Source organism: Oncorhynchus nerka, unplaced genomic scaffold, assembly GCF_034236695.1.
Source record: "Oncorhynchus nerka isolate Pitt River unplaced genomic scaffold, Oner_Uvic_2.0 unplaced_scaffold_2861, whole genome shotgun sequence".
In the NCBI taxonomy this organism is placed as follows: Eukaryota; Metazoa; Chordata; class Actinopteri; order Salmoniformes; family Salmonidae; genus Oncorhynchus; species Oncorhynchus nerka.
The window spans coordinates 18,470-30,890 of NW_027038439.1; the positions used below are offsets into that span (position 1 = coordinate 18,470).

General features: G+C 42.8%; 1 pseudogene; it reads left to right on the forward strand.

The window, feature by feature from the left end:
* Positions 1–583: 583 nt before the first annotated feature.
* On the forward strand, positions 584–3,660 carry LOC135566958 (zinc finger protein 271-like; annotated as a pseudogene).
* Positions 3,661–12,421: the final 8,761 nt, after the last annotated feature.

Here is a 12,421-nt window from a genome sequence, read left to right on the forward strand (position 1 = left end):
CAAGCTTCTCATGCAGTTCAATATGACAAGCAACCACCACAATCTGAGAAGCAGCCTCTCTGCACTCACTGTGGTGAAGTGCTTTCAAACAAGGAGCTCCAAGACCAGCACTTCTGCAAAGCACTACCTGAGACCCCGGCTCCCTCTCTTTTTATCTGTGATTGTGGGGATGAGTTTCAGAACTTTAATGAAATGCTGGAGCATAAAGATCTCATGTCTCAACCCCCAGCAGCAGACCCAGACGACTGATGCCAGATATTTGAGCCAAGACGAATGTAGTCTGGTTGAACCTGCCCAACCAGTCTCCCCTCAGCCAACCCTTAGCCAAACCATTTTGGGCCTCATTCCCCCCTCTCATCCCTCACCCCTATCTCCTGTCATTCCTAGTTCAATACTCCCACAGCTTAATAGCACATCCACCGTTCCTGAAGTCTATACAAATAAGGGGTTTATTGCCCTAACCAGACCTCCAGAGCTGAACAACCTCCCTCCAGGTGCAAGTGAGCAGGAATTACAGCCTGATGGGCTTGACCAACCTGAGAACATCTCTACTGCACAGGAACCCTCACCACAGTCTGTCCAGGATGAGACTCCTGAGGATGCAGACTGTCCCGTTACAAGCGGTGCATCTTCAGAAGATGCCGGCGCACCTAAAAATGAGACAATAATGAAGATGATAGCAAATGCCTACATGAAACGTTATCAACCTGCTCAACACTACCCATTAAGACACAAGAGACTTGTGTTCCCCAAAAGAGAGCTTATACCAGTGGAGGTGATGTCACAATCCAAACAAACAGCAGCATCCACACCAGGGCCCTCTATTGGCCAGTTAAGACACCTGCTTACAAACTCTGGTGCAAAGACAATAGCCCGTCCATCTGGCATCATATCTTTGACTCAGACCTTCTGCCCTGTAGTAGTTCTTGAGACCCGCCAAAAGCTTATTGATTCTAGAAATAGGTCCACACAGGGGAGATATCAATGTGGTCGCTGCCGAAGTGTTTTTCAGGACTTGGACAGCTTGACAGTGCATCATGCCTTACACAGGAAGGAGATAGTGAAGTGTTGTCGTCACTGTAAACAACTGATGATTGGAAAACCACCCCTTCCAGACAACCACATCTGTCCCCTGGCTCCCCACCACCTTACCTCAGTGGGGAGTAAATGCCACTCTATCAAAAAGACTGCATCATTCCAGAAGCAAAAGAAGCGACAACCGCAAAGAAGCTTCCAAAGTGTTAAAGCTAGGACGCCTTACTTTTGTCAAGTGTGCAAGCACAACTATGCCCGTAGGTATAATCTCAATGTGCACAAGTGTCAGGGGCCACCCCATCCTCTTCAGCATGCCTCCAACTCTGCCCTGTACAGAAATACTGCATTTGGGTTAAACATTAAAGCAAGGGAGCCTGTCACAGGCGTCAACCAGAGGCCTCTAATCTCCAAAACCGTCGGTGCGGGCACTGTCAGCACTCGTCAGATAAAGGAGGAGGTGATTTCTGCAGAGTCAAGGCCACATCCTCAGTTTCCTGATTTACTCTGGTCTGGTTCACCTAAAAGCTTCTCATCCTTCTATCCCAAAGTTTCCACGCATGTAACACCAGAAGAAATTGATTCAGGATCTGCAACACTACAGCAAGGAGATGGTGAAGGGGACAACGCAGCAAGTAGTTTTAAACAAGAAGGTAAAGATGGAGAATGGACAATGCCTTTAGATGATTCTGAGATTGACGTGCTGATTGAGGCAGTAGATGCAGAAGACGACGATGATTTAATGCTACAAGAACCTATTTCTCAGGGTCATGTCAAGTCTACAAAGATGGCGTGCCTTATTTCATAAAAGATGGTGCTAGACGTTTTCCCTGCTATAGATGTCAGAAAACGTACAGTCGAGGGTGCACATTAAAAAAGCATCAAAGACTGTGTGGAAATAGATCATTTTTGCCACAATCTACCTTCCGGGCGGTAGCACAGAAAGTCAACAAGGGTCAATTCCAATTCGATTGCTATGTCTGTGGGAGGAGCTTTAACCGCAAAGATAACATGCTGATTCATAGGAAGAAGTGCCAGTTAAGTAGAACCGTGGCCAAGAATGATAATGGACTTTTACAACAGGGCTTATCAGCAGCCCAGGCACCACAACGTCTCGTGGCACAAAGTAGTAAAAATCTGGGGGATAATGGGGCAAATTGGGGTATTATGTCATTGCCCAATGTTCTCCCCAGGAGAGTGACATGTGAATGTGGGGCAGGCTTCACTAGCCCACGGCTCCTCCTGGAGCATTTGCAAAAGCATGCGCAGGAGTCCTATACCTGCCCCACATGCGGTGAGACACTGAGTTCCTGGGCAGACTATGAAGTCCACCTACAAGTGCACATGCAGCCTCAGCACCAGATGTATGGGGGAATGCAACAGCAGAGCTCTCCACCTCTACTGCTTAGGTTTCCACAGCAGCCGCGTCAATGTCGGCAGCCCCTGCCAAAGCAGCGACATGCGCCTCTGCAACACTCTCTGCCAACACAGCGCCCTCAGCCAAATCAACAACCTCTGCGGAAGCCTAGGAAGCCACAGCCACGCTGTGTGTGCATACGATGCAGCAACACCTTTTGCAGTCGCGGCGCGCTGCTAAAGCACCTCTCCTGGAATCGGTGTAAAGGTGACAGAGGAGCTATTTCAGCAAAGGCAAACCACTGTTCCCGCTGCAGCATGGACTTCCCCAATGGCCTCAGCCTCAAGTTTCACCAGCTAAATGGAATGTGCAAGCCTGCCTTCAAGCCCATGCGTTGCCCTGTGTGCGTGCGCTGGTTTGGCACTGTGGAGGGACTCCAGAAACACCTGCAAACACACGACCAGACCAACTCATTTCGCTGCCTCATCTGCCAGCGCCTCTATCCCAGCCTACGGTCACTGAAAGACCACCGCAGAAAGGTCCATTGCATTTTGTCTGGAGACACAGAGCAGGTTACACAATGAGAATGAATACTCTGAAAATCATAATCCAACAGAACATATGAACAATGATTTTAGCTAAATGTTTTTGCAAGATCTGTTATTGATTTGAGGGATTAATTTTGTCTTGTGTAACCATATATAATCACTATTGTACTTTGATTCTATTTTCACTGTCTATCAATAGACTTTTCTTGCTCACTTGAACCTATTTTAATGGTCATAGTTGTAATTGTTGTATTGTGCTGTAAAATGCAATGATGTTTTTAGCTTGTTCTTTAAGGGATACTTTGGGATTTTGGTAATGAAATCCTTTATTAACTTCCCCACTATGAAGGAAGTTTGAGGTAGTTACCGTAGACTTCGTCATTGTGCTAATGCTAGTTAGCAACTTCCTCCAAACTGCACGCAGAGACATAAAAATGGTATGGACAAGTTCATCTGACTCTGGGAAGTAGATTAGAAGTAGAAGGGCTTTATTGCCAAAATCCTGAAGTATCCCTTTAACTCTTTAACCATTATTAAAATGTACCACTTATTGTTCAACTGCTATTTTAGGTTGTGCAAAACGTTGATGGTTATATCTTAGTGTGGTAGCTGTCAGTGAATTGTGGAGAAAACAAATAAGTGAATATACACTACAAAGTATGTGCACACCTGCTCGACGAACTCCTCATTCCCAAATCATGGGCATTAATATGAAGTTGGTCACCCCCCTTTGCTGCTATAATAGAATGCACCCTTCTGGAAGGCTTTTGTGTAGATGTTGGAACATTGCTGAGGGGAATTGCTTCCATTCAGCCACAAGAGCATTAGTGAGGTCGGGCACTGATGTTGGGCGATTAGGCCTGGCCCGCTGTCAGCGTTCCCATTTATCCCAAAGGTGTTCAATGGGGTTGAGGTCAGGGCTCTGCAGTCCAGTCAAGTTCTTCTACACCGATGTCGACCAACCATTTCTGTATGGACCTTGCTTTGTGCACGGGGGCATTGTCATACTGAAACAGGCAAGGGCCTTACCAAACTGTTGACGCAAAGTTGGAAGCCCAGAATCGTCTAGAATGTCATTGTGTGCTGTAGTGTTGATTTCCCTTCTTTGGAACTAAGGGGCCTAGCCCGAAACATAAAAACAGCCTCAGACCATTATTCTTCCTCCACCAAACTTTAATTGCCACTATGCATTGGGGCAGGTAGCGTTCTCCTGGCATCCACCAAACCAAGATTCGTCTGTCGGACTGCTAGATGGTGAAGCGTGATTCATCAAACCAGAGAATACGTTTCCATTGCTCCAATGGCGGCGAGTTTTACACCACTCCAGCCGATGCTTGGCATGGCGCATGGTGATCTTAGGCTTGTGTCCGGCTGCTCGGCCATGGAAGCCCATTTCATGATGCTCCTGACTAACAGTTATTGTGTTGATGTTCCAAACTGCCTCTGGAAGCTCGGTCGTGAGTGTTGCAACTGAGGACAGGCTTCTTCTTTTCTCTTCTCTCCTCCGAACTCACAGAACGGAACCGGAGTGCGATGTTTCCACTTCACAATAAATGCACTTACAATTGACCAGGGCAGCTCTAACGGCAGACATTTTACGAACTGACTTGTTGGAAATGTGGCATCCTATGACGGTGCTGTTGAAAGTCACTGAGCTCTTCTGTAAGGCCATTCTACTGCCAATGTTTGTCTACTCTGGAGATTGCATGGCTGTATGCTCAATTGTATACACCTGTCAGCAACGGTGTGGCTGAAATAGCCAAATCCACTAATTTGAAGGGATGTCCATACTTGTGTGTGTATATATATATTTGAGCACTTCCATCAAAACAGAAATGTAGTGTGTGTGCTCCTTGTTTTAATAAAGCCCCATTCAAAGATGAAAGATTTGAGTTGATTGTTGTTACTACTAACCAGGTTTCAACCATTTTGTGTATGAATTACCTGGCACAGTAATTTACTCATGACAGGCCTGATGGAAATAGCTAATGTCTAAGTAAAATGTCGACAAAATAAAATATGCCACACAAGTAAAGAATGCAATGGAAACCTATTGAATGTTAAATGTATTTAGTACATGAAAACTTAAGCAAAAAATGCTTTTCATGTGGGGTCCTATTAGTTTGTTGCCCAAACTGTTAGAACGCTACCAAACAAACTGCACGTCGACCTTACCAACTTCAGACGAGTCTCGACACCTGTGGCGTTTGTGAGAGTATCCCCTTTCCAAAGAGTGATCACAATAGTTTTTAGGTCAAACGTTCAGACTCTAAATAAGTTTTTGTGAGAAGACCGGTTTATGGGTTGTCTCAGATGCGGAAGTATGACACTGGGGATGCGGTGGATTGAGATGCATCAATGCAAAAAAAAAAAAAAAACTTGTTTAAAATGATTTGTGATGGGGATTTAATTTTTTTAAAAATAGATTAATGCAACGGTGCGTCAATCGACGCTAGGGGCTAATGTCCGTTTTTTTGTGCCACCATTTAAGAAGGTGATAAAGGCTATACTATTTACAGAATCTTATTTTAAAGGCTTGTACTATTTGGTGAAATGGAAATGGGTCACAGGAGGCACTGACTGGTTAGCCATTAAGGCATAAAAAGTAGTTTTTAGGAATGCATGTGTGATAAATATGTTGATAATTGAGCATTTTTCCCATATTTGCTTTCTTCTTAGCGTTGTGCAAACCATCGCGAATTTACATTCTTTGTTGCGAAACGGAATGTAAAAATAGGTTCGTATTAGGCTAGCTCCCCTCTTCCCTTCATTCATTACCAGACTCAACCAGAGATACTGGATATAAAGACACGATGCTTGTCTCCGCCCTGACAATGGGATTCTTTGTCCACAGTGGAACAGGGGCCTGTCAAGCGCCCGTCTATTCTTTGGATTGGTGGATTAGGGGTGTTGCTGTTCAACCGCCTGTATTCAATGCTACGCTTGCTTCATAAATAAACAGTCTCAAATTACACTAAGGATGACTCCGTAGTTGCCGGGATGTCGGGTGCGTCACGCTTATATCAGTACGCTTTTACAACCTAAGCATTACGAAACTTCTATTCGATCAAATAAACCTCACGTATCAAAACAGCTATTCATTTTTTATCTTGATTAAATTCGATACTCATTGACCCCATACATAAACTCCTCTCCTAATGAATGTTCTGTGGAAAGATTTTGGGCGGAGTAAACCTCTCGCTTCGCCTCTTTGTCTTTGACTCAATTAATCAACTTTATACTCAACCCGACAGGCGGCAGTGTTGCATTGCATTTGAAGTTTACCCGCCAACGAAACGAAGTAAGTTGTATTTTCCACCTCGCTGCCGCGGATGCGTTCAAAATTCAGCCTATAAGGTTATGAAATATGAATAAAGCTACGTAGCAATATTATAGCAAAGTTACAAATGTCAGAATTTTAGATGATCGATGGCAGTAATATGAACGTGGACAGCATTGACTCGCCGGTGTAAGGTAATGCTGCTAACGTTAGCTAGGCTAGCTATGTTTTGGGAATGGATAGCTAACGCTATAGCTATACTAACAAACATTTCCTAGGCTGACTGGCTAGCTATCAATATAGTTAGGTATATATGTCAAATGTAATTACTTGTGTCGATGTACTATTAAGCTTTAGTCTGCAAATTGGGTTTAAGCTTTTGAACACCCCACTGGTCCAAGAAACAAAGACCCCCAAATTTGGGCCAGCGCCGGTCTTTGGGTGGCGGCGTTTCATAGTGATTTACGACCAAGGTGTTAGCTAGCTACATAGTGAATTTATCAATATCACACTACTTAACAAGTTAGCGTAAGTCTCAAGGCTAGCACGCCCTACAGCTACCTAATGTTGTGTTGCTGAATTATGTGCCCTGCTTTTTATGCAATACTTCCCTGTGGATATATAATTTCTAATCAGTACAGTTGAACAAGCTTTCTGAAATAATATCCTTTCTGTTACCTCAGACACTCCAGAGAGACCCTATTCTACATGAATCATCACATTGAGGACAGGTCAAGATGCAAAAGTGGAACTATATGAAAGGGGAAAGGAGCTTGGTGATGGTGGACCCCCTTTTTGCTTTAGTTGTGAAAGGGTCTTTCCAGACCAAACGTCATTTCATGACCACTTTTGTCCTGCGGCTGGTTTCATCTGCTCCTGTGGAACAGAGTTCTCCATGTATGTTGATATGATGGACCACAGTGGGTTACATGAACCAGGCCACACTGTAATTAATTATAGCACCATAAAGAAGGAACAATATCAGAGGGAGAGAGAATACAAGGAGCAGCTTTCGAGGCTGGTATTGACGGCGGGGCAGGAAGCTGGGCTAAGCCTGGACCGACTCGGATGCTATCGGCCCCTATTCCACGAGCTACAAAGCCTCCACCTGGTCCAAGTGCCCCAACAACAGACCTCTGGCACCAATTCCAGCCAGTGGTGTTGGTGGAGACCCTGCGCAAGTTTGGAAGGACAAAGCCCTACAGGTGTGCCTACTGTGAACTGGGCTTTGCAACAAAAGACTTACTCGTATGGCACCACAACACTCATGCAAGAAATAAAGTCCATGGCTGCCTGCGGTGCGGGGTTCTCCTGCTCAGTAACAATAAGTCACCACAGCCTGGCCACCACCAGTGTGGATCATATCGGGCAACTCCTGAAACCAGATTCACCACTGCCACAGTGCTGAGTAACAGGAAACAGCCCGCTGGGTATGCTAAGAAGGTTGTCCAGCGTCAGCCGTGTCCGGACCCGTTCAATGGGGAGCTGCAGCTAGGGATGCATATGGTCTCACAGCAGCCCATTCCAGGGACTTCTGGAACAAAATACTTGAAGTGTAGAGTGTGTCAGAGCCCTTCCAAACTGTCAAGCTGCTCGAGAGGCACCGTTGCACAATGGCGCGTCCTTTTTTGCACAGGAACTAGGTCTGATGTCTGGCAAACAGCTCAATGGTCACAGAAAAGGGGAGGGGACCAGCCCATACTCCTTGCCTCAAAGCAATGGTGACAATGAGCTGGCGTTCAACATTCAAACTTCAACGAATGTAACTGTATACGACCACAAAGCAGTAGGCCCGGATAGGGGCACAGGGTTGTCTGCCGTTTCTGTAAAAACTGAGGTTTCGGATGATGACTGTTTTGTGATTGAGGATGCGTTTTCGTGCTAGTCGGAACTAGGAAACTCTGAAATTTCCGACTTGCTAACTGGTTGAACACAGCATGTGTATAAAAACCAGTTAGTAAATCGGAAATGTCCGTGTTTCCTAGTTCCGACTAGCACGTGAATGTGGCATAAAAGCTCCTTCACCAAACCAGGTCAGCTGTTATACCAACAATTAACCTCTTCCCTCCCAGTACTACAGACATGAACAGTGCAAAAAGCATTCCCAATGTGAACCCTCTGCATCTGCCACGGACATAAACATCTTCTATGGGTTATGGGTATGGTCCCTTTTTGTAAGGTAGCGGCTTAACTCTTATCTAACTACTCAATTTACAACTAATTTGTCAGTAGCCTAGATTTTATTTTTTACCTTGATTTTATTTTTCAGTGTGTTTATCAAATGACATTGAAAATGTTACATATGCAGTATCAAATCAGTGTATGGTTCAGATAACCACAAACATTGTATGATAGCTTGTCTTTTTGAAAATGTGCTTGTTTTTTACAGTAGCTTTACTGAAAATGTGGTATAAGCAGCATTGGCCATATCACAAGAACATGTTGGTTCTTTCTAGCCATTTCTGTGGTCTTGGAATAAAATATTGTTTTGTTTCCGCTCTCTCCCTTTCTTTTGTAGCAACTTAAGTGTAATAATCTGTGTTCTCCGTATTTCAGGAACCAAAGCAATAGCAGCAGCCATAAGTGATAGCTGGAAAAGGCTATAAGGACACTCCTGATCTGCAAAACATTTATTTTCTCCAGAATTACTTAAACTAGGTTACGGTTAGAGGTAGGTTTTAAGGTAAGAGACAGTTTTAGATTTTGGTTAGTTGTTTTACAAGTCAGGGTCTGTTATAGCCTCTGCCAAGAGAGCATGATGGATATGTAGATAATGTATGCACTGATTGCTTGGGATAGCTCTCTGACATAGTTTGTCACTTGTGAATGCACATAGCATACAAAAATAGGGGTTAGTCGTCGTAGAATATTTTGCCATCTCATGAGAATTTTATTGTCACTGCACACAGTTTTTGGGTAAACTTTTTTTTTTTTTTTTCTGTTGTCCATCGTTGATGAGGTAGGCAGGCATCGCGACACAATTTCCGGGCTACCGGATGTTGAGTGAGGAGAAAAAAACAATTGAATCACGAATACAATAAGCGAACATTTAAAATTATGGCACACACCACTGTATCTGAACGTTGGCGAAAACATACATGTTATGTGCAATGCATTATTTATAAATATTGATATTTTGTCGGGTTTGGACTACAAACGGTATGTTGACATTAGCTAGCTTTCATCATGTCGACAGCTATCTAACTGGTGAATCGAGAACAAGTTTGCACTAACACATTTTTTGGGTGAGTAACTGCGAGTTTTACATAAAAACAGATCTAGCTATTGCGTATGTTTCTTTAGCTAGCTAACTGGATTTAGAGCATGTTTTCCAACATGTCGGCCTACCTGCAGAATTTCGCTACAGCTGACGTTAGTTGACACAGCTACATACCGTGCCTTCAGAAAGTGTTCACACCCTGACTTTTTCCACATTTTGTTGTTATATCCTACATTTACAATGTATTAAATTGAGATTTTGTCACAGACCTACACAATACCCCATAATGTCAAAGTGGAATTATGTTCTTAGACATTTTTACAAAATTAATTAAAAATGAAAACCTGGAAATGTCTTTAGTCAAGTAATCAGCCACGTTATGGAAAGCCTAAATAAGTTCAAGAGTTAAAATGTGCTTAAGTCACAAGTTGCATGGACTCACTCTGTAAAATAATGTTTAACATTTTTGAATGACAACCTCATCTATTGGTAGATGGGTAAAACTTGAGAAGTATTCATTAACACTGGATGGTGTATCACACCCAGTCACTACAAAAGAGACAGAGTCCTTCATAACTCAGTTGCCGGAGAGGAAGGGAACTGCTCAGAGATTTCAACATGAGGCCCATGGTGACATTAAAACAGAGTATAATTGCTGTGATTGGGTCAACATTGTAAGTTACTCGTCAATATTAACATAAATGAGAGTGTACAGAATATATTCCAAACATGCATCCTGTTTGCAATAAGGCACTAAAGTAAAACTGCAAAAATGTGGCAAAGAAATTTACTTTATGTCCCAAATACGGTGTTATGTTTGGGGCAAATTAATACATCACTGAGTACCACTCTTCATATTTTTAAACATGGTGGTAGCTGCATCATGTTATGTGTATGCTTGCCCTGGCAAGGACTAGAGTTTTTTGTATGTTAATAAAAATAAATGGAATAGAGTTAAGCACAGGCAAAATCCCAGAGAGGAAATCCTGGTTCAGTCTGCTTTCCAACAGACACTGGGAGACAAATTCATCTTTCAGAAGGACAATAACCTTAAATACAAGGCCAAATCTACACGAGTTGCTTATCAAGATGACATTGAATGTTCCTGAGTGGCCTAGTTACAGTTTTGACTTAAATCGTCTGCAAAATCTATGGCAAGACTTTAAATAGACTGTCTAACATTGATCAACAATCATCTTGTCAGATGTCAGAGCCTGAATAATTATTTTAAGAACATGTAAATATAGTACAATCCAGCTGTGCAAAGTTCTTCAAGCAGGTGAGTCAAGCTCATTCACATGGAGGTCCTAGTGCCTGCTGGATTTAGTTTTTTTAAACTTTCAATTAAGTCCTCGACAACCAGGTGAGAGGAGCTCCTTATTAATCTTTGACCTTAATTCATCAATAAAGGAAGAGTGAAAACCTGCAGACTTTTGGCCCTCTGTGGAATGAGTTTGTCACATGTCTCAGAGACTTACCCAGAAAGACTCACAGTTGTAATCGCTTCCAAAGGTGATTCTAATATGTATTGGCTCAGGCGTGTGAATAATTATTTAAATTAGATATTTCAGTATTTAATTTTCAATAAATGTGAAAACATTTTCAATAAACATGTTTTCGCTTTGTCAGTATGGGGTGTAGAAGGGTGAGCATTTTTTTTATTTTGAATTCCGGCTGTAATAGAACAAAATGTGAAAGTCGAGGGGTATAAATACTTTCTGAAAGCCCTGTAGCTAGCTGCCTACAGAGACAAGAGGAATAGATTTGATTTGGGAATTCCCGTAGCTAGTTCTTTTCACTTCGATTAGATCACTGGATGTCAGACAGCCTCAATGGGTTGTGGTGCCTACAACCTATCAATTTGATTCAAGACATGGAAGACACAAGGTGCAACATTTAAACCCAACAGAACAACACTACATCAGTGTGTGAGTATGTGAGATGCATGTAAGCTGATGTTTGGTGAGACAATTTGAATGACAGCATGGGGATAAAATGTTGCACAGGCTGCTAAATCTGGTGCGAAAATACAGATGCAAAATGTAGTGGGACCAGTGGTATATGGTTGTTAAATTATTATAAAAAATGATTTCAAGTCAGTGGCACAGCCCCATCCCTGTCTTGTCCCAATCTATAGAAGGGGTGTTCTTGGCCATTCTTGCCAGGGGCCCTAGAAAGACTAACATTTCTGCGTGCAAAGGGGAAGTAAACTCAAAATACAACATAACATGACCGTTAGTTCGTTAAACCAAGACAGTTTTCAATGTTATGATGTAGAATCACGTGACTCAAACCTCTTTTCTTCTGTTTAGGTACCTGGGGACAGTAGTGGGGGTTACCTGGCTAGTTTGTGGTGGAAGAGGAGACGCGTGGTTTGAACAAAAGCTGGATGATCGTTCTTGCCTGGGCTGTTATTGGAGGATCTACGTTGAACATTTATCTTTTCCTCATCAGTCCCGCCAGAGAGCCTGCCTAAAAATAAAGACAGTAAGTATTAAAATAGCATAAGAAAGTCACTAATGTATGTTGGAAAAAGTAGCGTCTTGTTACTTGTATCCCAGAGGCTAGAAAAACTCCATCCTCAATCTAGATTTAATGAGAATTCACCTCTTCCCTATGTTTGGTTTGAAAACACAGAGCAAGAGACTGACTGACATGGGAAGTAAAATTTCCTTCAGTAGAGGAGTCAATGATGAGGAAACAGTCAGCCTTATCTGCTGCCCATAGCAACCCTCCTAAACCCTTGCCTGCCCTGACTAACGAGAAACCGGTAACTGCTGATACTGGCAATGGAGACGCTACTGTTCTAATGTGTCCCCCTTCAGGGTATTTTCATGTCTAGAACTGTATATCTGATACAATATACCCATATATTTGTGCGATATGTGCTGTGTTTGGCTGTTTCTATATTTGATTATGAAAACAGACTGGCGCAAAAGAAAAGTATTAACGCGTTATACCCTTTTTTTAATATATATTTTTTT